General features: G+C 49.7%; 1 protein-coding gene and 1 long non-coding RNA gene across 4 annotated transcripts in view; one reads left to right on the top strand and one right to left on the bottom strand.

The window, feature by feature from the left end:
* Positions 1-16,386, bottom strand: part of CSNK1E (casein kinase 1 epsilon) — a 39,613-nt gene extending 23,227 nt beyond the window's left edge. Inside the window, exon 1 of the mRNA XM_049884430.1 lies at positions 16,358-16,386. The gene's annotated coding sequence lies outside the window, so the exon portion shown is untranslated. The remainder of the gene's footprint in view (positions 1-16,357) is intronic.
* Positions 14-9,628, top strand: LOC126076055 (uncharacterized). Of its 3 annotated transcripts, none has more exons than XR_007517407.1 (5): positions 14-238; positions 2,632-3,089; positions 5,601-5,757; positions 6,506-6,716; positions 9,535-9,628. It is a non-coding gene; the product is annotated as an uncharacterized LOC126076055 (long non-coding RNA). The 3 variants fall into 3 exon arrangements; XR_007517405.1 differs by lacking the exon at positions 9,535-9,628 and adding an exon at positions 7,864-7,995; XR_007517406.1 differs by lacking the exon at positions 9,535-9,628 and adding an exon at positions 7,864-7,995 and having other exon boundaries at positions 2,632-2,704; positions 3,452-5,757.
* Positions 16,387-27,032: the final 10,646 nt, after the last annotated feature.

The following is a 27,032-nucleotide window of genomic DNA, read 5'->3' on the forward strand; positions in this document are numbered from 1 at the left end:
CTTAAAGGGCCCGCGCCTGGGCTCGCCTCCCGGGGCAGCACCTGGCGGGGACGCGGCCGCACGGACACTGAGGCCCTGATGCGGTTTGGGGCACGGGCGACAAAAACGGGATGCGGCGCAGGGGGAGCAGAGGGCGCGCAAAAACCTGGGGCTGTCCAGACCCAGAGCCTCCTGTCCTCGCTGCCAGCTTCTCTGTCCCCTCTAACCACGCAGTCGGCCCCTCGGAAGGCCGGTGAAGGTGCGTGTTATTGCAAAAGGCGAATGTTAGAGAGAGAGAGCTGGGGGTTCCGAGGGGGGCATCGAGCGCAGGCCAGGTTGATTTGACAGGACAGCAAGAGACGAGGGAGGTAAACAGGCCCAGGAAGGGAGCCTGGGCTCAGCTACACTCTGCCCGCCTCTCAGGGAAAAATCCAGGGCATAGCCTTCTTTCCCCTCCTCTCCTGGGGGCTCCAACTGTGATGGGTACCCTCCGACCTAATCGTGTTCTCGTTTGCTGGGGCCTCACCCTCCACCAGTTGAATGAGGGAGCCAACACGAGTCAGGGTCGCCAGCGGTGCACGTTTAGCCAAGTTACCTCCCCACCCTGGGCGTGGGTTTCCCCTCTGCAAAGCACAACGACCCCCCGCCCCCCATAATTTGTCACCAGGCATATTTAATTAAGGCTTTCTACCACCTTCCAGACCAGCCGATGAAAGATTCCAGGGCAGGGTTATTAGGAACATGATATTTGCACCGTCCCTTGCAAAGGTCCAAATTAGGACACACATCCATTCACATACACAACGTGACTTTGGACACACACGGCATCCAGCTCCGGAAGCGCAGCTCCGGGGAGAGTTACATCCATCATGACTGCATCTTCCCTGGAGCCTGAGGGGCTTAGTCACACACCGCCTACACTGGCGGGAGCCCCACAGACCAGCTGGTCCAGCGGCTTCTTTCACAGGCCAGGAAACTACGTCCCAGAGAGGGGAAGGGGCTTGTCTACACAGCACGGCGGCAAGCCTGCTCTGCACTCGCACTGGTCCCAGGAGTCTGTCAGGAGCCCGTTTCTGAGATCAGGTGAATGGGGACCAGCCTTCTACCTGAGGAGGCAGCGGCAGTAGCCAATGGGGACCTGTCCAGGACTCCCCAGCCAACGCAGCAGCCTGCGTAGCAGTTTTTGTTTCATTTCTTTCTTTTGTTCATTGATGCTCAGTCCTTTAAAATTGGAAGATTTCATACTAAAGATCCTTATTTCCTCCTTCTCTTGAAGCACTGGGAGATGCGGGCCCATTTCCCCTCTGGCCCTGGCCACACTCAGCTGGCCTGGGCAGCAGCTGCCCCCCTCCCCTTGGTCAGAACCCAAGGGTCACCTTTCTGTGGCCTCTCATTGGCTTGTTTTACTCATTGGTGTGACCCTTTGGCCCCTGCAGGCCAGGCCTTGAGTGTGACTCTGTCCTAGAGGCTGATTCCCATACTGTACCTACACCCCTCCCTTCTCCATCAAGTTTCATCCCAGTCTCCCTGACCGAACCCCAGTTCTGCTTCCAGTGCCCAGATACGCCAGCCCTCCTGTGGCCACGCATTCTCTTAGTGTGAGCCCAGGGAATGCAGGTGTCCAGGCTGGAGGTCAGAGGGTAGAGGACCCTGGGACTACTGAGCAGGGGCGAGTGTACCCATGTCCTCCAGCCTCACCACCCCTAACCTTCCAACCTGGGCCCAGCTTCCCAAATGTGCCTCCCCGCCACTCTCCCAGTCTCCAGAAAGGGACTTGTGTTTCTTTAACCCCTGACACTGGGAGAGGCCTTTATTTCATGTAATCCTCTCATATAACAACAGATTAAATCAGCATTCTTTCTCTGTTTACAAAGGGAGAACGGGGCTCCCAACAATGCTTGCCTAACCACTTGTGGGATTTGAACCCCAGTCTGGCTCCCCTGCCCTTTCCTAACCCAGCCAACTACTCCCACCACCACTGCCATCGAGTTGATTATGACTCAACTACCTTTAGGTCCAAAATGTCTTTGCATCTAGCATACTGTCCCAGTCTCCCCTCCCCATCTCATCCTGCCTCCCCCATACCAGGACTTGTAACCACCTTCACCTCTCACCCACAAGGAAGATCCTGATGGTTCCCTGGGCCAGCTAGTTTTAAAAGGCATGCCTGGGGGTCTCCTTGAACCTCCCAGGCCTTTCTTTGGTGGTCGGTTGTCACCACTCACTGTCTCCCTTGAGGGTGTGCTCCCCCGTTGTTGTCTGACTAGCTGCTGCATTGTAGAAGTAGGTCTTCCAAGTTCTCCCCCAGGAGACCAGCCCATGGGTCCTTCTAAAGAGCTTTGCAGCTAAGCTTTAAGGATGGAGAGGTGACTCAGCCAGAGTTCTAGCAGTCAGGGGGCTGACTTCTCTCTTAGCTCTCAGAATGTTCCCTCAGCGACTTAACTCCCAACTTTAAACCAAGGGTAGGGCTGGTGGAAGTGCCCCTGGCTGTCCCCACCCCTCCACACTCACCCAGAAGGTTCCATCCAGCCTGTGACAATAGGTGTCAAGTGAAGTCCCCACCCTGTGGCCTGTGCTCTGCACTGGGTCTGGGGCAGCAGCTGTCCCAGCACCTTTCCAGTCTGACCTTTTGTACCTGTTTCCTATTTTCAGACCCTCCCAGACCACATGACACCTCAGAGCACCAGGCTGGGGATCTCCAGGACAGCCCTGGAACTGCCAGACTGTGAGAATGCTGCTGAAGATGAAACTGGGAATGGGGAGAACAATTTCAGGATTTCCCAAGGGGTCCTGCCCCCTGCGTCTTGACGGTGGACAAGGCCCTACATAATCTGTCCCCAGCCTCCTTAGATCTCCAGACTTTGTCTCCTATCAACCTGCCTCTTGCTGACATTATTACTCCTCTTAGGAGCAGAACAGGGAGTTACATCCAGGTCACCTCACTTGAACTCTTGGCTCACTGCCATGTCACCTCCCTGGTCCCCTTGCAGGTGCCACCTCAGGGTCTTTGCCATGGCTGTTCCTTCTGCTTGCTCTTCTCCTCCCTCAGATCTCCACACAGTTCTTTCCCTCACCTCCCTCCGGTGTTAACTCACAAGTCACCTACCCAGGTAAACCGTCCTGACCTCCTGATCTAAACTTCTGTGCTCCATTGGGCACTGCCTCTCCCCTGGCCTGCTTTCCTTTTCTTCTGGGCACTTCTAACACTGTATAACATATTCTATGGAGTCCCTGTGTGGTGCAGACAGTTAATGTGCTTGACTGCTAACCAAAAGGTTAGAGGTTCGAGTCCACCCAGAGGTGCCTCGGAGGAAAGGCCTGGTGATCTTTCTGAAAAATCAGCCATTAAAAACCCTATGCAACACGGTTCTACTCTGACACATGGGGTCGCCATGAGTCGGAGTCAACTCGACAGCAACTGGTATATTGTATTTATTAGTTTTTTTTTTTTTTTGTCTATGTCCCCCACTAGAATCTAAGTCTCCATGAAAGTAGGAAGTTGCTGCTAATTTGGGGATCCCTATGCTGCCAGGGTCTGGACCAGTGCCTGCCATATCGTAGGTATTCAACAAATATCTGCTGAACGAGTGAATGAAGGGACTGTGAAGGGACAGCCTCCCCTCTCTCTGATGAAATATTAACATTTCTTGGCACACCTACTGCGTGCTAGGCCTCCCCAAGATCCCTTACCTGCATAGACTCATTCAATCCCCACATCCACCCTCAGAGGAGGGGGTGGCCTGACGGTCACCTCCAGAGCCTGGGTGCGTAACAGCTTCACCAGGCTAGTGGCATTGTGGTTTGCAAAGGTGATTCCACCTCAAGTCCTCGGTCCTCCCCTGTCTTAGTTATCTAGCGCGGCTATAACAGATATACCACGAGTGGGTGGCTGTAATGAACAGAAATTTATTTTCTCACAGTTTAGGAGGCGAGAAGTCTGAATTCAGGGTGCCGGCTCTAGCGGAAGGCTTTCTCTCTGTTGTTGGGGGGAAGGCCCTTGTCTGTTTTCAAGCTCTGTCCCTAGGTTCCTGGGTAATAATGTGGTGTGTGTCTTCCCTTCTGTTTGAGCTTGCTTTCTTCATCTGTTCTTTTATATCTCAAAAGAGATTGACTTAATGCGATGGATTGACTCAGTGGATGTAACACGGAGCTCAAACATAGCAACAACTGTGAGGATGGCCCAGGACTGGGCAGTGTTGTACATAGGGTCACTATGGCACCTAAGGACAAGAACAGTAACACCAATACTGCCTCATTAACATAACAAAATCCATTCCCAAATGGGATTGCAACCACAGGTATGGGGTTAGGATCCCAGCACACATTTGGGGGGACACAACTCAAGCCATAACATCCCTCCATCAGACTCTTAACCCCTAAACCCCTCTAACAGAGAAGCAATTCTGGAGCCTAGTCGAGAGACCTGCAAAGGCCCATGGAGATCACTAATTCCAACTGCAGCATTTTACAGACGGAGAGACTGAGACCCAGGGAGCGAAAGGCCTTGACCAAGGTCACAGAGGGAGTCAGAGGCAGTATCACACCATGATGAAGGAGCTGGGTCCTGCCACTTTTTAACTGTGACACTGGCCAAGTTATTTAAGCTCTCTAAGCGTGTTTTTTTTTTTTAAGCATCATTTGGAACCCCTGGTGGTGCAGTGGTTTAGAGCTACGGCTGCTAACCAAAAGGCCAGCAGTTCGAATCCACCAGGTGCTCCTTGGAAACTCTATGGGGCAGTTCTACTCTGTCCTATAGGGTCGCTACGAGTTGGAATCAACTCGACGGCAACGAGGGTTAGAGTCTCATTTGGGGATAAGAGATAAGAATGCATAAAAACAACTTAGCCCAGAAGCAGCTCTGAGTAAGGGGAAGATGTTGACATTATCACCGTTCTTAGGAGCAGGTCTGGGAGTTAAACCCAGGTCGCCTCACTTGGATTCTTCTAGCACTACAGGGGTTGTCTCCCGCCTCTTCTTCCCTTTCTTTACCCTTTCCCTGGAGGGGCTGCCCACTGGCCCCTCGGAGTGGGGGATGCCAGTACCAATTGCCCTGGAGTCGATTCCAACTCATGGTGAGTCCATGTGTTGCAGAGTAGAACTGTGCTCCGTAGACTTTTCATGGCTCTGACGTTTTGGAAGCAGATTGCCAGGCCTTTCTTCCAAGGTGCCTCTAGATAGGTTCAAACCACCAACTTTTTGTTTAGTAGCCCAGTGCTTAATTGTACTGCCCAGGGACTCCTGGAGGGTAGGGTGGGAGTCTAGATACACAGTTGGGCCCAGGTGAGCCACTAGCCTTGCCCACTCTCTGTCTTTACCCTTGGTCTTGGCTCTAGGAAGCCCCAGCAGGAAGCTTCCCTGCATCTTCTCCTTCTTAGGATCAGTAGCCCACATGGGCTCTGAGAGTTCCCACCAGGCCTGCCAACCTGAAGGCGCTGGCCTGGTGCATTCTCCTCTCCTCGCCCAGCCAGGGCCTTCCATGATGCCCTACCCACCTCGGCTGCTCCCGGGGCAGTGCCCTGCCTCCTGTAGTTGCCTTGTCCTGGCCTTTTCGACTCCGCCCCTTTCCTATGCTTCTCCTGGGTAACCTCATCACATCGTCATGCCTGGTCATTCTACGGCAGGAGTCCTTCCTCCTCCATCTTCTGTGGAGGGCAGCAGGTCGGGGAGGAAGAGGCCTAGACCAGAGGTAGGAGGCCCTGGTGTGAGGCCCAGCTCAGCCACTCAACTTCAGTGGGACCCTGGAGAATTCACAACGCCTGTGGTGGGGAACTGAACAAGGTAACCTCTAAGGCTCTTCAGTCTCTCCATCTGTGAACTAAAGGCCGGCCTGGATGGGGAATGGCCTGTATGCCCCACATCTGGGGCATACTGTTGAGAACAATTCTGAGGTCACAGAAATCTGGGCTCAGGGGAAAGGGTTCCTCCAGCATCCCCATATTCAATCCTGTCAGTTCTACCTCCCAACTATATTCTGAATTCAACCACCTCTCTGTGTGTGTGCCCAAACCCAAGCCACCATGTCTTCACGTGAACACTACTATAAGGGCCTGTTAATCGCTGAGATCATGCCCCTCAGTTACTGAAAATACTCCAATGGCTCCTTCTGTCCTTAGCATGAAATCCATGTTCTAGCTCAGGGCTTGCTAGGGCCTGACCCCTACCTGCCTTTCAGACTCCTCTCGAACCTTGCTCCCCCTCATTCACTGGTTTTTCATTTCATCATACCCCACAGCCTTTGCACTTGTTCCCTCTGCCTAGAATGATCTCCTCCTTGATCTTCAATGGCTGCGTCTTACTCAGTGTTCAGGTCACAGCTCAGAAGCCACCTCCACCCAGTCTAAAGCAGACCCCACTCTCTCTGCCCTTGCTTCGCTGTCTTTATGGCACTTAACTTTTGGTTGAAAAATTAACATTTTTTATTTTATTTTTTAAATAGACTTTATTTTTGAGAGTAGTCTTAAGTTTACAGAAAAATCATGCAGAAAGTACAGAGAGTTCCCACATTTCCCCTCTCCCCTGTTCACAGTTTCTCCCGTTACTAACATCCCTTCGTGGTGCAAATGGTTCACGGGCTCTGCTGCTAACTGAAAGATGGGAGGTTTGAGTCCACCGAGAGGTGCCTCAGAAGAAAGGCTTAGCGATCTACTTCTGAAAAAGCAGCCACTTGAAAACCCCATGGAGCATGGTTTTACCCTGACATGCGTGGGAACGCCATGAGTTGGAATCAACACCAACTGGTATGTATGGTATGTACTCCTAGGGTGCCTTTGTTACAACTGATAAGCCAATATTGACATAACTAAAGCCCATAGCTTATGTTGGGGTTCACTCTGTATCGTACACTTCTCCAAGTTTGGACGAATGCACAACATCATGTGTCCCCCATTATGACATCATGCAGAACAGTCACTGCCCTAAAATATGCCCTGGGCTCCACCTGTTCATCCCTCCCCCGTTCCCCTAACCCCTGGCAACCACTGATCTTTTCACCGTCCCTATAGAATTTTTAGAAAAATAATTTTATTTATTTTGTTGTTCTTGAGAATCTACACAGGAAACATACACCAACTCAACAGTGTCTACGTGTAGAATCACTTAGGGACACTGATTATACTCTTCGAGTTGTGTCATCATTCTCACCCTCCTTTCCTGAGCAGTTCCTCCTCACTAACATAAACTCACTGCCCCACCCCCAGGTCCCTATGTAATCTTTCAAGTTGCTGTTGTCAATTTGAACCCATGTAGATAGTTCTTAAAAGAGCATAATGCTCAAGGCAGACATTTTTCACTAGTTAAGCTAAACTATTGTTTGGTTGTAAGAAGACTTCAGGGGATATTTTTGGTTTCAGGTTTAAAGGTTTTCTCAGGGCAATAGTTTCAGGGGTTCATCCAAACTTCACGGCTCCAGGAAGTCTGTAGGCAGTCTGTGAGAATTTGAAATTCTGTTCTGCATTGCCCCCTTTTGATCAGGATTCTTCTATGGAATCTTTGATCAAAATGCTCAGTAATGGTAGCCTGGCACCATCCAGTTTTTCCGGTCTCGTGGCACATTCCATACCCTCCTCCTATTCCTGCCTCTCCTTCTTCCTCTGTTGTTCCAAGTGAATAGAGACCAATTGTTGTGCCTTGGATGGCCACTTGCAAGCCTTCGAGAACCGCAGACACTACACATCGAATTAGAAGGTAGAACAGAGGCACTGAACACCTTTTTAGGCCAATTAACTGGGATATCCCATGAAACCATGATCCTAAGCCTCCAAACCAAGGAACCAAATCCCATGAGGTGTTTGGTTGTACATAATCAGCCTCGGTAGCCACTTTTTTTTTTTGTCATTGTTGTAAATATATCTATCACGTAACTTTTGCCAATTCAACCTTTTACAGGTGTGCAACTTACTGAAAACAATTACAATAATGAGCTGTGCAGCCCCACCCTGAATCGATGAGATATTTCCATCACCATTAAACCCTCTTCCCTCCTCCCTCCTTCGCCTGGTAACCACTAATAAACTTTGTTCTGTGTACATTTGTCTTATGTTTTTACAGAAGTGAGGACATATGATATTTGTCCTTTTGGGATTGAATTCTGACTTAGTCATCTAGTGCTGCTATAACAGAAATACCACAAGCGGATGATTTTAACAAAGAGAAGTTTATTTTCTCACAGTAAAGTAGGCTAAAAGTCCAAATTCAGGGTGTCAGCTCCAGGGGAAGGCTTTCCCTCTTTGTCGGCTCTGGAGGAAGGTCTTACTCGTCAATCTTCCCCTGGACTAGGAGTTTCTCTGTGCAGGATCCCCGGTCTAAAGGACGCGCTCTGATCCCAGCGCCGCTTTCTTGCTGGTATGAGGTCCCCAACTCTCTGTTTGCTTCCCTTTCCTTTCATCTCTTGAGAGATAAAAGGTGATGCAGGCCACAACCCAGGGAAACTTTCTTTACATTAGCTCCGGGAGGTGACCTGAGTAAGGGTGGTGTTACAATTCTACCCTAGCTCTTTTAACCGCAGGCAGAGATTATGATTTATAACATAGGAAAATCACAAAATGGAAGACAACCACACATGGCCTACCCAAGTTGACACATATTTTGGGGGACACAATTCAATCCATGACAACTTATTTCCCTGAGCATAATGTATTCCAGCTCCATCCATATTGTAGCATGTATCAAGACTTCATTTCTTCTACTGGCTGAGTAGTATTCCACTGTATATATGTACCATATTTTGTTTATCCATTCTTCTGCTGATGGGCATTTATGTTGTTTCCACTTTTGGCTATTGTAAGTAGCGCTACAATGAACACTGGTATACAAGTCTTTGTTCGAGTCTCTGCTTTCAAGTCTTTTGGGCATATACCTAGGAGTGGAATTGCTGGATCGTACAGTAGTTCTATTTTTAGTTTTTCGAAGAAGTGCCACACTGTTTTCCACAATGGCAGAGCCATTTTGCATTGCCACCAGCAATGGATAAGGATTCTAATTTCCCCACATCCTCACCAACATTGGTTATTTTCTTTTTTTAATCTTAGCCACCCTAGTGGGAGTGAAATGGTAACTCATTGTGGTTTTGATTTACGTCTCTCTGACGACTAATGACGTTGAGCATCTTTTCATGTGTTTGGTGGCCATCTGACTGTCCTCTTTGGTGAAATGTCTATTCAAGTCCTCCGCCAATTTTATGATTGGGTTATTTGCCTTTTTGTTGTTAAGTTGTTGAAGTTTTACATACACTTTGGTTATTAGGCGCTTGTCAGATATATGGTTTCTGAAGGTATTCTAGGTGGTAGCTTGTCTTTTTACTTTTTTGGTAAATTCTTTTGATGAATGAAAGTTTTTAATTCTTATGAGGTCCCGTTTATTAATTTTGTCTTTTGCTGTTTGTGCTTTTGTTATTAGACAATCCACTGTTAAAAGCTAGGTCTGACAGTGTTGTCCCTACTCTTTCTGGTCCCTAGAGTTTTGTCTTTTCCAGGATGACACATAGTTAGAACCATTCAGTATATAGCTTTTTCAGACTGGCTTCTTTAACTTGTTTATTTTTAATGCCCCTGAACACAGGCTCCAAGAGAGAGAAACATCCAGTGGGTGCTCCTGTGGGTGCCAACCTGTCATGTGTGCTCCTGTGGGTGCCAACCTGTCATGGGTGCCGACCTGTCATGGGTGCTCCATGAATACTGTGTCGTGACATCTGCACAGGTGTGTGGTCAAGGGGGCAGTGGCGGCCTGGGCTAGATCCCGCCTAAAGACCTCCCCTGAGGGACAGGCCTTAATCTGTGGCCCCTCCCCACCCTTGTGCACCCCTTCTCTGTGGCCCCCCCACCCTCTCCCCCTCCACTAGGGCTGGAGACAGGCAAACCCTCTCTAAGGGTTCTCTATGCTGCTGGTCGTGTCCTCGGGGAAAATAATCCCAAGAGGAGCTAAGGACACCTGTCGCATGTCCCACAAGCACCAATTCCAACTCATGGCAACCCCACGTGTTATAGAGTAGAACTGCTCCACATGGTTTTCGTGGCTATGATCTTTACTGAAGCAGATCTCCAGGACTTTCTTCCATGGAGCCACAAGGTGAGTTCAAACCACCAACCTGTAGGCTAGCAGCCAATCGCATACTGCTCGTGCCACCCGGGCTCCCCCACAAGCAGAGGGAGCACTAAGCAAATACCCGGCGCCACAAAGAGCCACATTCCACCTCCTTCCCCCTGCCTCCAGCCTGCCTCTGTGCTTGCTTCCTTCCTTCAACCTGACCTGTCACCTTGCTGCCCCTCGGGGCTCATCTGACCCCTGTCTTCAGCAAAACGTTCCTTGTTTGTGCTGCTGCCAACTCCAAAACTTGCTCCTTCCACCCTCTGGGAAGCCATGGAATCCCATCCCCGGGACACACAACCACTCATTAGCTGGGCCATGGGAATTAGGATGATTGCCGCGGCTAATAATCCCGATTCCCACAACAACACTTCTCCACTCAGCATAGCTGGAGTGATTCATCATCCCCCCATCATGCCACAGATATGTTCGTAAACACTTCCTGAGGCCGGCTCCTCCCAGGCCCTAACAGGTCTATCCTGGCCCTGGTCACCTGGAGTGGACAGTCCAACTGAAGAGGCTGGAGAGACACCAGAAATACAATGGGCTAACGATACCAGACAGAGCATGCTGGAGACTGTGAGGGTCACAGAACAGCTCCATGTGGCCTGTGGCCAGTGGAGGCACCAAGGGGTAGCCAGCAGCCCCTTTTCACTCCTCCAGCCTAGGCATTCTATGATATGCATGACTGGTGCTTTCTTAACTTTATATAAACGAACAAACAAAATAGCCAAAGCCAGTTGCTGTCCAGTAGATTCCCACTCATAGCGACCCCCTGTGTTTCAGAGTAGAAATGTGCTCCACACGGTTTTCATGGCTGTGACCTTTCAGAAGCACATCACCAGGTCCTTCTTTTGAGGTGCCTCTGGGTGGTTCAAACTGCCAACCTTTTGGTTAGTAGCCTGGTGCTTAACTATTTGGGCCACCCAGACTCCAACTTTATGTAAAAAAACAAACAAACCAAACCTGTTGCCATCCAGTCAATTCCGACTCATAGCAACTGGATGGGACAGAGTAGAGCCGCCCCACAGGGTTCCCAAGGGGCGGCTGGTGGATTTGAACTGCCAACCTGTTGGTTAGCCCAAGCTCTTAACCACTGTGCCATCAGGGCTCCACTTTACATAAGGTGTTACACAAATACAGCGTCGGGATAAGTTCCCGAGGACCCCTGCCAACCAGACTGTCCCCGTAAGCCCCACCTCCAGGGATATTCAGGAGTAGCACTGGGGTAGGGAGGAAGAGTTGGGACTTGCAGGTAGGTAGGATCCGAACAATGCTGAGGAAGGGCCCAAGCAAGGGATCTACAGTAGGAATGTCAGATATTTTGGGGTGGGTGCCCACGGTGGGGAGACCAATCAAGCGGTACCCAGGATCCCTGAAGGGTCTAGGGGGAGAAGGCTGGAAAGTACAGGCTAAGCAGGGTCTCCAATCCCAGGCAGCTGAATTTGGGATTTATCCAATGGTTCTGCCCAGAACAGCTTCAAGCTTTGCACATGGAAGGGAAGGGGGGCGGGGTGGGGAGGATAGCTAGCATTTACCGGATCAGTAACGTGCCAGCCACCATACTCAACACATTTCACGGAAACTTATTTAGTTCTACACCAGTCCCATGAGCTGGAGATCACCCCACCTGTTTTACAGGTAGAAACCCGAGGCTCAAGAGTTTAAGGGAAACTGACCCACTATTCGAAAAGGTTATACTTATTGCTGTTGAGTCGATGCCAAGTCATAGAGGTTCTATAGGACAGAGTAGAACTGCCCCATAGGGTTTCCAAGGCTGTGATCTTTAGGGAAGCAGACTGCCACATCTTTCTCCCGAGGAGTGGCCGTTGAGTTCAAACTACTGACCTTTCAGTTAGCAGCCGAGTGCTTTAACCACTGCGCCACCAGGGCTCCTTATAAAGGTTATGAAGGACTCCAATTTACCTTTCCAAACCCACCTGGGGCCTCGCCTTGCCTTGGGGACTGGGCATCAGTCAGCCTTTGTCTCCCTCAGCGCATTCCAACCTGGACCTGCCCATGGCATCTGAAGCCCCCGTGGAGTGAGTCCCCAGGACACCAGTGAGCCTGCTCACCCACTCTGGAAGCATCCAGGGCATTTGGTGACCACTAAGGAGGCCATCTCCAAAGCAGATTCTTATACCCCAGGAAGTTCACTAGGTGATCCTTTGAGGTGTGGGAAGACAAAAGATCAGAACTTGTATCCTAATTTCATTTTTAATCTTAGCTTTCTAAATATTCCACTTTTATGTATGTTTCATAATGCAAAAACCACATTACCACAGTAGAACATACATACCCAGCTTATAAACAAGTAAATATGCGCTGGATACAAAATGCATGCTCAAAAATATTTTTACAGATAGGCCGTGCCGTTGAAGTTTGTGTTAGAGTTTGAGGATCCCTGCAGTGCATTCTAACTTGAGAGGCAGTGGTGGTGAAGACCCTGGCTTCAACAAGTTGGGCTCCAATTGGCTACTTCCAAGGTGCGTGGGTGGGCAAGTTATAGAAACTTCCTAAGCCTCAGTTTTCTCATCTCAGATGCAGGGTTGGCCAAGGCAACCATAAGGAGATGATGGGTATATAGCCCAGAGCCCGGCAGACAAATAACAGATGTGGCCATCATTAATTCAGTGACAGAGAGCAGAGAGGGGTCTGGGCTGGGCCTTGTGGTAGGTCCAGAGGTGAAATGTAGATGATGCCCACCCTGGCAGAGCTCAGCTGCTATAGGGTGATCCAGACCCCAGAAGTTCATTATAAATCAGCCTGACAGTTGCCAGGGGCCAGGAGGAGGGGAATGACTAGGTGGAGCTCAGGACATCTTTAGGGCAGTGAAACTATTCTGAATGATACTGTGATGGTGGAGACATGACATTATGCCTTTGTCAGAACTCATAGGACTGTACACAATGTGTGAACCTTAGTGTAAATGACAGCGACCCTGTAGGACAGAGCAGAACTGCCCCACAGGGTTTCCAAGGAGCAGCTGCTAGATTCAAACTGCTGTCCTTTTGGTTAGCAGCAGAGCCCTTCAGCACTGAGCCACCAGGGCTCCTTAGGTAACAATAGTGTATCAATATTGGTTCATTAGTTGTAACAAATGTATCACACATTAATGGAAGACTTAGTAACTGGAGAAACTGTGCAGAAACCAAGACCAAACCCATTGCTCTTGAGTCAACTTCAATTCACAGTGACCTGTAGGATACAGTAGAACTGCCCCATACGGTTTCTAAGGCTATAATCTTTACTGAAGCAGACTGTCACATCTTTCTCCCTAGGAATGACTGGTGGGTTCTAACTGTCGACCTTTCCATTAGCAGCAAGTATTTTTTTTTTTTTTTAACACCAGGGGGAAGGGCGTATATGCGAATTCTTGTAATTTCTGCCTAATTTTTCTGTAAACCTAAAACTGCTCTAAAAAATAAAGTCTATTAAAATCAATCAATCAATCAATCAGTCAGTGTGACAAGGACTGAGACAGAGAGCAGGAGGCCAGTAGGCACAGACACAGTGTGGTGATTTTCCCGGAAAGCCCTGGTGCCCTGCGCAGAAGATAACAACATAGAGACGTATTTGTCAACACAGACGTCTGACAAATCGGACACCATCTGAAGCTAATGGGGTAGCGTAGTGTCAGTGGTAACAGGGTGAGCACTGGCGTTAGGCTGCCTGGAATTGAATCCGTGCTCCACTTGTGCAAGTTACTTGACCTTGCTGTGCCCCTGTTTCACCATCTGTAAAATGGGGACAATATTGTTCCTATTTCATGTTCTAAATTGTTTAGAACATGAGGTTGGCTAATACAATCTCAGTAAGTCTTAGCTAGTAGGTTCTTGAACACCAGCAGTTACAGGGCCCATATACTTTTCGGAAAGTGTGTCGCTTTCTGAAAAGTCCCCAAGGCAGGAACTTAATTTTGTATCCTGGGGCTGATTGTCACTCTAAATAACTAAAAAGTATGACTATGAGGTGGACCACCTCAAATTTTCTGTGGAAGGTGACTGCCGCAATTCTAGGTACCCAATTGATGAGGGAACGTGACACCCCTATTACTGTCCTCAAGTGATAGGCCAGGCAGAAAGGAATGGCCTCAGAGGGTCGTGGACCCTCACCACAAGATTTCCCTAACACCCAGGTGTTCCGCCAGGGCACAGAAGCCCTTTCTTTCCTACCCCGTGGGAGCCTGTTGTAAGGGGCACTTTACAGTAAAACCAAATTAGAAAAACAGAGCAAACACCCCAAGGTCTAGAGAGAGATGGCTCGGGAGAGTGTGGGTTTCCCATCCTAACTTAGGTGTGGCACAGGTACCTACCCAGTTCAGCTAACAGGTGCCTAGGCTCTCATTTGAAGATGGCCGGGGGGCATAAAGATGCAGGGGGCTGGGGTGGAGGTGTATGACCACAGACTCTGAGTGAGCTCTTCAAAGTGGCAGGAGGACCTGGTTACCTGTCAATGAGCAGGCCTGGTAATGGGTAGTAAGCAAGTATGTGGAGAGCTATTACTCCCACTTGACAGGTGAGGAAAAGGGGTCTCAAAGAAAAAAGGAGACTGCTGTCTTCTCTAGGGACACTGCCTGGTACGAGCACAGTTGATGATTCAACCCGACCTCCTTCTTCCTCCTACACAGATAAATCCAGTGTAGAGACCCCTGGGTGGTGTTAGGAGCCCTGGGGTCCAAACATACTCTGTTACTGCTCCCCACGTACACCTTGAACAAATCACCTGTCCTCTAAGCCTCAGTTTCCTCATCTGTTCAACCAGGTTCATTACTAAGCACCATTTCCCCAATCCACTTCCTACTGCTCTTCCAGTCTCCTCATTCTGCCTCTCTTCCAGAAGCTCATTCCAGGGGGTGAACCCATCTGGGGGTCTGGAGGTCACTGGGCCAGCCTCAGGGACCCTGTCTGTGCCTGGCCCACACAGAGTAGACATGGACTGTGTCTGTAGGCTGGTGCCCATCTGCCGCAGACCCCAGAGACTGTATCCATCCTGGGGGCTTTCCAAAGACTCATCCTCCTCTCCCCAGCTTGTCGCCAGCTCTGGTCTCTCAGCAGCTTTGGCTGGTGCAAATCCCTCCGTCAAACCCACAAACGTGTGGACCCTTTTTTCCTGCCAGAACTGTGGTGGGGGAGAGGCTTTCTATAGAAAATTTTTAAAAAGTTGCCTGCTGAGTTGATTTTGACTCATGGCGACGCAATGTGTTACAGAGTAGAACTGCTCCATAGGGTTTTCTTTACCGTCGTCTTTATGGAAGCAGACCACCAGGCCTCTATTCTACCATGCTGCTGTGTTCATTCCACCCCAGATATACTGAAACAGAGTCTACATTTTAACAAGGTCCCCAGGTGATTCTTAGGTATAACTTCTTGGGAACTTGTTAGAAATGGAAATCCTCAGCAGGGGTTCCACTGGACCAATCAGTTCCAAGCCCTAGGGGGTTCAAAGTGCCAACCTTTTGGTCAGTAGCTGAACCGTTTGCACCACCCAGGAACCTTCTACATAAATTAGCTCATTTAATTCTTACAACATACTGGAGAACTAGCTTTAGGTACCCATTTCCCAGATGTGGAAACTGATGCTTAGTGAGAGCAAAAATCTTTCCCAGGGTCCCACTTGGAGGAAGTCCCGATCTATCTGACCCAGAGACCAAGCTTCTTCTATTACATCTTTCAAGTCTTTCCTCGAAGTACTCAGAATGGTACCCAACTTTAGCTGTCCATCATATGCAACATTACACAGCCATTAAAAATAATGACTACACGCACACCAATGACTCATAACAGCAGGAGCAAAGGCTTATGACAAGGTTAAGAGGGGGAAAGCAAAACATAAAAATTTTAAGTATGGTACGATAAAGTTCTGTTAAAATGATTGTGCATAGAAAAAAGACGAAAAGGAAATATACCAAAATGTCCACAGTGGTTTTGCTTGGATGTTAGTACCCTGGGTGATTTCGTTCCTACTTTTCTCCATTTTCCAAAGAGTTAATCAGCGCACATTACTTTTAGAAGGAAGAAAAGATAAACAAAAAATAAATACATTTTTGGTTGAAATATTTGGAAACCTGCTTCCTCTTCAACTTCCTCTCTTGCAAATCCCTCCAAAGCTTACCTTTTTCGGGACAAGGTGACTGTCATAACCAAGAGGCAAGGAAGCTTGGGGAACAACGAGCTCACCCACAGACACACGCCTCCGGGTCAAGTCCTCTTTGACCAGGCTCCCCTCCCTGTCGGGTGAGGCCCCCCATGCCGGGCCCTCCTCCCAGTTCCCCGCTCGAGCTCCCGCTGGCACTCACCTGACACTCGCCGATCGGCCTTCAAGATGCTAGATGCGCACACCTACCTCTCCAGGTGAGGACTAGCGAGCGCAGCGAGCAAAGGGAGGAGGGAGCCGACGGGGGCGGGGCCGTGACGTCAGCACTCCGGCCCCGCCCCGACGTCACCGCCCCGCCCCTGCTCCCTGGCCCCGCCCCCGCTGCTCCGCCTGGGGCAAGTTAGTGGTTGTCGTGCCTGCTGGGCGAGGTGCTGGGGCCGCTCCCCGATCACGCACGCCCCACAGGCCAGGCACCGGGTCACCAGCTGTGCCTGCCAAAGGGAGTGCGGCCCTCGGAGGTGGGCGGACAGAAAGAAGATTTTCTACTCTTCTGGAGCAAGGCCGCTTGGAGACTCTGAGAAAGAAACACTCACACCCACCCCCTACTACCCCCACTCCTCTGCCACCCCCGCCACCCACTTCCCCCACGCCCCCTCCCAGCAACGGTTACACTGACATAGCACTTAGGTCGCAGACTCCAGGTTGAAAACACCTGAGGTAAAGGATAACCTCCCTGAGGAAGGAGGGAGCCTCTGATGCCCTAAGTTTCATTCTTTTGGTAGCTACTGTCTTTGTACCCTTTGTGACCCCACCTCCAACCCCTCATAGTCCCTGGGTGGTGCAAACGGTTAAGCACTGGTTGGCGGCTCAAACCCACTCAGAAGGGCCTCAGAAGAAAGGCCTGGCAATCTGCTTCTGAAAGATCGGAGCCTTGAAAACCTTATGGAACAGTTCCACTCTGCACTCATGGGGTCGCCACAAGTAGAAATCTGATGGCAACTAACAGCCACCACCCGCCCCTCCTGCTACCTATGCCAGGCTGGGAGGAGGCCCAGTGACGGACGGGGAGGGGTGGTGGAGGCACCAGTCCTGCCCCTGGAGGTTGGGAAGAGTTATCTTAGGATCTTTCCTATACTCAGGAAACTGCTTTCACCTTCTTCGCGTTATCTGAGATTATTTGTCTTTGCCAAAAGTCTTGGTTGGAAATGCCAGCCCGCTGGTGGTGGCAGAGATAAGGCCGCCCATCATTCGAACGGCAGTTGGATTCCACCTATCCAAGAGCTTTAAAAATGTGCTCGCCTTGGACCCAGCAATTCCATTTCGGGAAATCTATCTCAAGGAAGCCGTAGACATTCCATGTGTACTGTGGAGTTCTTTATGGCGGTAAAGAAGTGGAAACAGTCTTCCAACAAAGTGTAGTTGGTTCACAGCGCAAACACGCCGTGGAATATTACCCGGCCATTAAAAGTTACACTTACAAACGGTTTATAAAGATATGAGGAAGTGCTTAAGTTATAATATTAAGAGAAAAAAAGCAGGATAAAAATGTGTAGTGACATTATGATTATAGGTGGGCTTCAAAACAAAATGTGCGTATAAGTGGGAAAGAGCCAGGAAAAAAAAATGTGACTGGTTATTTCCGGGTGGTGGGACTAGGAGGCTTGTTTTTTATCCTCTGAATATACTCAGCAGAACGTACACCAATTCAACAGCTTCTACCTGTACAATTGACTAACGTTGGTTACATTCTTCCAGTTGTGTAATCATTCTCACCCTCCTTTTCCAAATTGTCCCTCCCCCACTAACATAACCTCATCACCCCCTAAATTTCCTATCTAATCTTTCCAATTGCTGTGTCAGTTTGATCCCAGATAGATAGTTCTTAAAAGAGCACAACGCTCAAGGCAGACATCGTTTACCAGTTAAGCTAAAATGTTGTTTGGTTTTAAGAAGACTTCAGGGGATATTTTTGGTTTACAGTTAAAGATTATCTCAGGGCAGTAGTTTTGGGGGTTCATCCAGCCTCCAGGGCTGTTTCCCTGCATTTTTGAAATCTAATGGGCTGATATCAATCTTACAAAGCCTTTCAATTCTTAAAATGTTCCCATTAATTGAACACTTACTATGTAATTCATGCCGGGTTCTAAGAAAGCCCCTTTCACATAATCCTTGCAATATGTCTGAGGTAGAAATTACTGCTAGGAAATGAAGGTCTGAGAAGTTGACTTCCAAGGTCACAAGAGTGGGAAGTGCCAGAGACAAGCCTTTCTGTCCCAACACCTCTCCTCTGGGCCCTCTGGTAACTCTATGTTTAACTTTTTGAGGAATTGCCAAATTGTTTTCCAAAGTGGCTACACTGTTTTACACCCCCGATTAGTCACCAGGATAAAAGAGCTGCCCCCTGAGTTGTGTTAAAGGGAGCCAGGGAAGTGGCTTGTCCCCTCTGGAATAGCAGCTTCAAGGGGAGGCGGCCTGAGGGGACCACAGAGCAGCTCTACTCTGTAACACATGGGCTCTCTATGGGTCAGGGGCGGACTTGCCAGCAGCTGTCAACGATATGTATTTTTCTGATTATAAAAGCAATCTGTATGTTTTAGAACATTGGGGATGTCAGTCAAATATATAGAAGAAAATAAAAAGTCAAGCCCTTTATTGTTTTACCTTTTCTTACAGAAATTGTTAAATACGCTAAAAAGTCGAGAGAATAGTGTAGTGAATTCCCATATACCCACCACTTACTTTCGACAATTATCAATATTTTCCATTCATGTTTCATCCAGCCTCACCCCCACACTTTTTAAAAGCAAATTCCAGACATAGTGCAATTTTATCCATGAAGACTTCAGTAAATATTTCTAACAGATAAGGACATAAAAATAAAAATAACCACGATAACATTATCACATTTAACATTCATGGATAATTGTTGACAAGGTCCAATATTTCAACCTTCAGTTGATAGAAAAGGTAACTGAGACCAAGAAAAGAGAATTAATTAGTCCAAGGTTGTGGAATTAGTAATAATCAATGTGTTTTTAGCTGCCATCAGGTCAACTTGAAGACTGGCAACCAGCAGTCTTACGTGCAGTTGCTGGCCATCTTACCTATAACAGAACAAAACGTTCCTGGTCCTGCGCCATCTTCATGACCGTCGGTATGATCACTGGCATGCTTGAATCCACGTTATCTATGTTATTCCACCACCTGTCTGTTGGTTTGTTGTACCGTGGTGGCTTGCGTGTTGCTGTGATGCTGGAAGCTAAAAAAAAAATGCTACCGGTATTTCAAATACCAGCAGGGTCACACATGGTAGACGGGTTTCAGCAGAGCTTCCAGACTCAGACAGGCTAGGAGGAAAAGCCTGGTGATCTGCTTCTGAAAGTTAGCCAATGATAACCTAATGGATCACATGAAAACCTAGTAATCAACAGCTACCATGTATTGGGTCCGTGCTATATGCCTGGTATGTGCTAAGTGATTTGACTCATCAACAACACTTTGTGGGTGGCTTTATGCAATGATCTTCCTTTTCAAGTGAGGAAGCCAAGGCCCCACACAGTGAAGGGTCCTGCCTTTCCTAAGTCATTTGATAATTCACGTCAGGAGGTTCTGAATGACATAGAAATGGGAAAACACAGTTCTTGCTCTGGTGAATACAGACATGGACAAGGTGGTCAGAGCCATAACAGATGGGAAGGTCGAGAGTCATGGAAGTCTTCCCAGAGGAAGTGTCACTGGAGCTGGACCTTCAAGTGTGCGTAGGAGTTTGCCGTGGGGAATAAAGGCAGAAGAATGGGTACACTATATGAGTAAGGCCTGAAGTGTGATTTGGCCTGTGACCAGGGACAGCCTCTCACAAATGCCTACCCTTGGGAAGGAGGAGGAGGAAGAGGGTGTGGCTTGGCCCGTGGAGTATTTAGAGTATGCAGACACTATTGCAGAGTGAGGCAGTGCAAAAAGCACTGGACTAGGAATCCGAAGGTGAGTGTTTCATGGGCTGCGAGAGAGGCCTGGATGCTGTACTCACGTGGGGTCCCTGCCTTTAAAGGCCTAAGAAAAACTGTTGGAGATAGACCTGGTGGTCAGTAGCTCCCATCCCCGGAAGAGGAAAGGCCACTCAGGCCCTGTTCTCAGCTCCAGCCCCAAGATTCTGACCAGAGGGATCCAACCTCAGATACCTGGACCATTGGGTTGAAAGGAGGCTCCAGCAAATCCTAGGCTGAAGTGCTCCTTATAATATATATATATATTTGCATGTATTCTGTGGATATTCTGTGTATAGACTATTTTGGAAGGGCCCAGAAGAAAAACATCTGTGAGTCACACTTTCTTCAATATATAAAGAACACCTAGAAATCAATAAGAAAAATACCGTATAAGATAAGCATGACTAAGAATATGAATGGACTGTTCACAGAAAAGGGGACACAAAGGCAAAGATAGCAACCTGGTTTGAAATTGACAACTGTACTAGGCTCCATGCTCACTTATCAGGGTGCAAAGATGAAACTTTTGGTAACACACTGATGACAAGACTCTGGGTAAACAGGCACCTTCAAACATTGCCTAATGGGCAAGCAAATTAATACAACTTGTGAGAAGGGTATCTTACTTATCTAGTGTGGCTATAACAGAAACGTACCACAGTGGGTGGCTTTAACAACAGAAATTTATTCATAGTTTAGGAGGCTGGAAGTCCGAATTCAGGGCACCAGCTCTGGGGGAAGTCTTTCTCTTTCTTTCGGCTCTGGAGGAAGGTCCTTGCTCTTTTGAGCTTCTGCTTCTGGTTATCTTTGTGTGGCTTGGCATCTCTCTTCCCCCACCTCTGCTTTTATATCTCAAAAGAAATTGGTTTAAGACACCCCCTACACTAATTCTGTTTCATTAACATAATAAGGAAAACCCATTCCCAAATGAGATTATAACCACAGCCATAGGGGCTAGGATTTACAACCCATGTTTCGGGGGACACAATTCAATCCGTAAGGGAGGGTAACAGCAATTATGATTCGAATGACAACTGCAAATTGCCATTGCCCCAGACGTCCTCCTTGCAGGTACCTATCCTACAGGTGTAACCTCACACAAGGGAAATAAGCTATGGAAAGTGGTGTTCATAGCAGGGTGCGTGTGTGCGTGTGTGCGCATGCGCATGTGGTAGGAAAGATTGCAAACAACTTCTGTCTATCAAGAGGGGACTATTTTATATCGATAAAATAGGAGATTACAGAACATTCAGCCAATGGAACATTATGAAGTCGTATAAAAGAATGAGGAAGCTCTTTACGTATAGAGGGGGAAAGAACTAGCAGAGGCATCATTCAGTTAAAGAAAAAAAAAACAAGGTTCAGAGAAGAGCATATAGTTTGAGGCTATTTACGTAAAAAGACAGGGTGGAGAAAGAACCTGCTCTCATCTTTATACTTTATATGATTATCTCTGGCAGGCAGTACAAGAGGCTGGTAACCATGGTTTTCTCCGGGCAAGGAAATGGGTAGCTGGGGACAGGCACAGGAAGGGGAATTTTTATTGTACCCCCTTTGGTACTATTTGGATTTTGATCCATGTGAAAATACTGCCCATTTCAAAAATGAAATGAAATTACAAGCTTAGTACTAGTTGCCGTCGAGTCAATCCTGATTCACAGGGAGCCTATGTGGGTCGGAGTAGAACTGTGCGCCACAGGGTTTTCAATGGCTGATTTTTGGGAAGTAGATTGCCAGGCCTTTTTTCTGAGGCACTTGTGGGTGGACTCAAATCACCAACCTTTTGGCTAACCAAGCACTAAAACTTTTGTACCACCCAGGACTCCAAAGTAAAAGCTTAAGGGTCCATTCTATAGAAAAGAAAGCTTGGGTCAACAGAGTTGACTGGTTTTTCTCCTATGAAGCCCAGGATGCAGGAGGGAGGGAGGGAAGGGGAGGGGAAGAAGGGAACCCTGCCTATGGGTGTCTTCTGCTAGGGCATTCTCCTTGGTTTCCTGATTTAATCCTCACGGCAGTCTCCCCATTTTTCAGATGAGGAAAATCGAGGCTCAGAGGGGGACAATGACACCTTGGCTCCCAAGGCTGAAGTCCAACGGGGAGGTCCAGCTCACACCCATGGCCCTACCACCAGCCCTGCCCCCACCCAATGCCACCCCCAGCTGGCGTGACCCATTTCTCATTTAACTGGGTGCCAGCCATTCTTCGGCCTGAACTTCCAGTTATAGGACCAAAGTGGACTATTATTTTCTTGAATTACACTTCATTAAATTAAACAAATTAAAACAAGAAGAAGAAAGAAAAGAAACCAGGATAAGCTGATGGAATGAGCAGTCATAGGACCAGAATGATTCCTGCTAGATTTAACAAGGACTGGGCTCATAGGCCCATTCGCTGGGTTATTTGGGGCGCTTAAACTTACTAGGCATTTGAACTCCCTGGCTTTTTAAACAGGAAATTTGGATTTGGAAAGGAATTCAATTAACTGGTTCTTTAAATTAATGCGATTATTTTTTCTGATTGAATTATGGCAAAGTTTCCTTCAAGACTCACTTCATCTCTGCGCTTTTGTAGACCTTACCATGGAGTTCTAGGGATCAGAGACTCTCAGCACTTAGGGTTCACCCTGGGCAGAGGCTGGTTCCTCCCCAGAGGGCCAGCTTCCACCTTGCTGGTGAAAGCTGCCACTTATCCTCCTGAATCCAACCGGGACCACTTCTACCAGGAGCCCCTCCACGACACACCCCACCCCTTCCCACAGCAGGCATGCTGCCTCCCCTGGGCTCCTGGTTCACAAGGGATGGTGTAAGGTGTTTCCCGGATGGCTTCCCCATCGCACTCTTGCGGCTTTATCCAAAGTAGGGGTTCAGCCAGGGTGGGAATGAATTAACATGGATTCCAGGCTTTCTGATTCCAAGTTCCTAGGGCACACACCTCTGCTCCCACATCCCTGGGAATTTCAGCTTAGCTTTTCTCTGAGAGATGGGGGAGAAAAAAACCCAAACCAGTTGTCACACCTGACTCATGGCAACTCCATGTGTGTCAGAGCGGAACTCGGTTCCACAGGATTTTCAATGGCTGTGACCTTTCAGAAATAGACTGCCAGGCCTTTTTTCTGAGGTGCCTCTGGGTGGATTCAAATTGTAACAGAATGCCTAATGGTTTGTGCCACCCAGGGACTCCAAGGGAGGGGAGGCGGTCTCCATAAACCACTGGCAGAATTATACCCCTCAGCCTCCTGTTGCCCAGGGTCCTCTTCTGGCCAGCACCTAGCATCCACGAATCTAGGTCTCCAAAGTGCATCACCTGTTATGGTTTACAAAGAGCTTGCCAACCTCTCTCTTCTTTGATCCTCAGAGCAATCCCATGAGAGGTAGGCTTTTCTCCCTCTTTTTCAGCTGAGGGGCCTGGGGCTCAGAGAGGGGCAGGCCCTGGCCTGAGATCACACAGCCATTGGGTAGGGACCATCAGGGCCCCAGGTCCAAGGAGGGTAGGGCTGAGCCCAGGTGGTGTATGGGGAGTGGGAGAGATTGTAGGGGCCTTACCCTATGTTTACAGGGTGGAAGGGTGAGGGTTGGAGGACCTGAGTTCACAGGTCACAAGGCCTGAGCTGGCAGATGGGCAGCAGAAGGTCAGAGAAGATTCCACAAACTCCTGGGAGGTGAGGAAGTAACTGCGTAGTGGGAGGAGGAAATGGACGGACTCACTCATTCACTCATCAGCAGGCATGAGGGCCAGCCCTGGCTAGGCCCAGGCACAGGGAGGGGCTCAGCAGGCTTCCCCCTGCTGCCCTCCAGACTCGCCTGTCTGGGGTGGGAGGAGACAGGAAGGTAACTTGCCTGGACTTGCAGAATGAGACAGGCTCTTCTGCATTGGTGGAGGGGGCAGCTGTGCCTGGGAGCTGGGCAGGGAAGGATGAAGGTGTCTTTTGCCTGGCAGAGGGTAAGAATTCTGTTCGCCAATGCTAAGTGAGTGCCACCGGGTGCCGGCTCTGTTTTAAGTGCCCTTCACATCCTGACCTGGCTAATTCTCCCAACCCAGGAGACCGCTACCATCAGCATCTCCATTCCAAGCTGGGGAGACCCTGGTAGCAATAAGTCAGTGACTTGCGCACAGTCACGTGGCTGCTAAGGGGCAGAGCTGGCTGTGAGCCTGAGCAGGAAGGCTTCAGAGGCTGGCTCTTAATTAAGCCAAACCTGCCCCGTAGCACATAGAATCACCAGGCGGAGGAGCAGCAAGAGCAAACACATGGGGCCAGGAACCAGGGTGGGGGCCCTCCCAGAGGGCAGACTTTTCTTTCCTCTTTGCCTAGAGGCAGAGGGTGGGGCAATCTGAAGACCAGCAGATTTGGGTTTAAGCCTTTACCCCCTACCTTGTACACTGGCAACTGTGCAGCCTTAACCATCCAAGCCTCAGTTTTCCCATCTGTAAGATGGGGATAAATATTCTGCTTTGAAACTCGAGGAAATGAAGCCCAGTGCCTGGCACACACTGGGTGCTCGGTAAATTGGAGCCCCTTCCCTCCCTTGCACTTCTGCAGAGGTCAGGGACAAGGAGGCATAGAGGCTTCGTTCCAGGCAGGGCCTGGAAAGGTCTTCTTGCCCAGCTGCCTGTGTGTACAGACAGCACGCTTGTCTCCAGCCAGAGGCACCTTCTGGAGAAAGAAATTCTTCAAACTTCTGGATGATGACAGTGATGATGATGATGGTGGTGGTGGTGGTTATGAAGATGACTACAGTGATGAAGAGGAGGATGGTGGTGGTGGTGACGAAGCTCTGGCCCCTCCCTGACATCCCAGGCAGCCAGGGCAGGCTCAGCTATGTGCTGAGCATAGCTCTGGGGTGTGTGTGTGTGTGAGTGAGAGCACCCAGTAAACCCACTGTGGGGAGGATGACCTTGGCCCTGTCATCCAGGCTGAGTCTCGCCCTCCAGCCCTTCCTCTGCCCTCACCTTTGCTACTCTCTGACAGAGCACATCCCATGGATTCAACTGCCCAGGAAGCCATATTTTCTAGAAGGTTGCAACCAGAGCCCAGAGAGGAGAGACTGAGGTCACACTGAAAATCTGAGCAGGGTAGGAACCAGGACTCTGTTGGGGGTCTCTCTACCAGCCCCCCCTTGCTCCCTGCTGGTTAGTATGCCTGGGCAGGAAGGGTGCTTCCAAACAGCGCCTCAACCAACTTTGCTGAGCCACTACTCTGCGCCTGTGCCAGGAAGAGCCTAGGGTTAGGTGAGACCCAGATCCTGTGGCCTTCAGGAAGGTGCTCTTGGCAAGCTGTGTAGGAGGCATTCAGAAGAGGGGTCAGGATCATTCTAGGGCATTCCTCAAGGAGGGGAGGGCAAAGGTGGAGGTGTAGGGCGGGAGTGGGTAAGATGTGGGCTCTGGGGACTAGGTGATAGCAGAGGTCCTGTGAAGCTGCTCCTTGAGGCAGGCATGGGGAACACAAGGCCTAGCACAGAGTCTGGACGGCCCAGCAACTGGCAGGGAATGACGGAAAAGGTCAGCTGGGCTGGGAATGATGGGAAAGGTCAGCTGGGCCTGGTGCAAGGAGCTTTCAGTGCCAGGCCCAAGCTTCTGGATTGTATCTTGTGGACCCTGGGGGTCACAGGAGGGTTTTAGCAGAGGACAGACCTGAGGGTCTTCAAGGGGACAGGTGTGTCTGTGAAGGGGGGGATGGGAGGACTGGGAGACTGTGTATACGGGGACGGAGACAGGGTGGGATACCTGGCAACTCAGGCTGTGCTCTACCACCCACTTCCCTTTGGCATTCCAAGCTGAGCTGGGGTTAAGCATACTTGGCATTTGAGGACACGCCCTCCCTCCCTCGCCTTCCGCAACCCTGGGGGACTCGCTCCCCCCTCCCTTTGCCTGCTGGATTCTTCTGAGGACTCTTGCTGACTCCCGGGCAGAGAATGTGACCTAGCTGTCCTCCCCGCCCAGAACCTGCCTGAGGGGGGGCGGGTCTCCAGTGGTCTTCTCAGCCAGCCCCCTGCCTCCGAGTGGCAGACTTTATTCACTCTGGCCAGAGGAGGAAGTTCTTTGAACTTCTTTGAAGCCAATGATGATGATGATGATGGTGACGGTGGTGATGGTGGTGATGAAGAGGAGGAAGAAAGCCTGGCCCTCTCAATGACATATTTCTCTGACCAGGACTGTCCCTGAAGGCCAGGCTCCTGCTTCTTTACCACCCTCTGTGGAGGCAGGGCACAGCAGTGGGTGAGAGGGCGGGTGGTGGAGAGGACACTAATCCCTTCTTCCTGGCCCCCTCCCTCCCATGGTCCTAGATGCTGGCACTGGCAGCCCTGGTTGTCCCTGTCTGTATCCTGCCCTCTGTGCGCCCCAGAAGGCTGGCCTGGGGTGCCCCCTACCGCATGGCCCCAGGTTCTAGCAGTCCAGGACCTTCTCAGTCTTGACCTCATTTTACAGCTGAGGAGGCTGTTCACACAGTCGGCCTGCTGCCAGGGCCCAGCTCTGTTCCAGTACCTGTTCTAGAACACTGTCATGGTACCCAGCTGGTTGGAAGGGTCCTCCTCAGAATTTCTTCTGTGCTGTGAGCAGGTCATACTGGGTAAACTGAGGCTCAGGGAGGTGTCCTGACTTATCTAGGTCACCCTAGAAACCTCCCCCCAGCGTTGGATGCCATTCCCTGGGTTCCGGGGCCACATGGGGATGCAGGCCGTGGGGCCCCTGCCCAGGGGACAGGTCAGACCCTAGGCTTTGTGCCAGACTTGGGAGCCAATCAGACCTGGGTTCACGTCCCAGGCTGCTCACTTCTTCCGGTGGCCATGGCTCAGTCCCCATCTGCAAATGTGGCACAAAATGGCACCACTCTCCACATGGCCAGGGTAGCATCCAGTGAGGCAGTGCTTCAGGTTGGTGCCAGGCTGGGGCCAG

This window comes from Elephas maximus, chromosome 4, assembly GCF_024166365.1.
Source record: "Elephas maximus indicus isolate mEleMax1 chromosome 4, mEleMax1 primary haplotype, whole genome shotgun sequence".
Lineage (NCBI taxonomy): Eukaryota > Metazoa > Chordata > Mammalia > Proboscidea > Elephantidae > Elephas > Elephas maximus.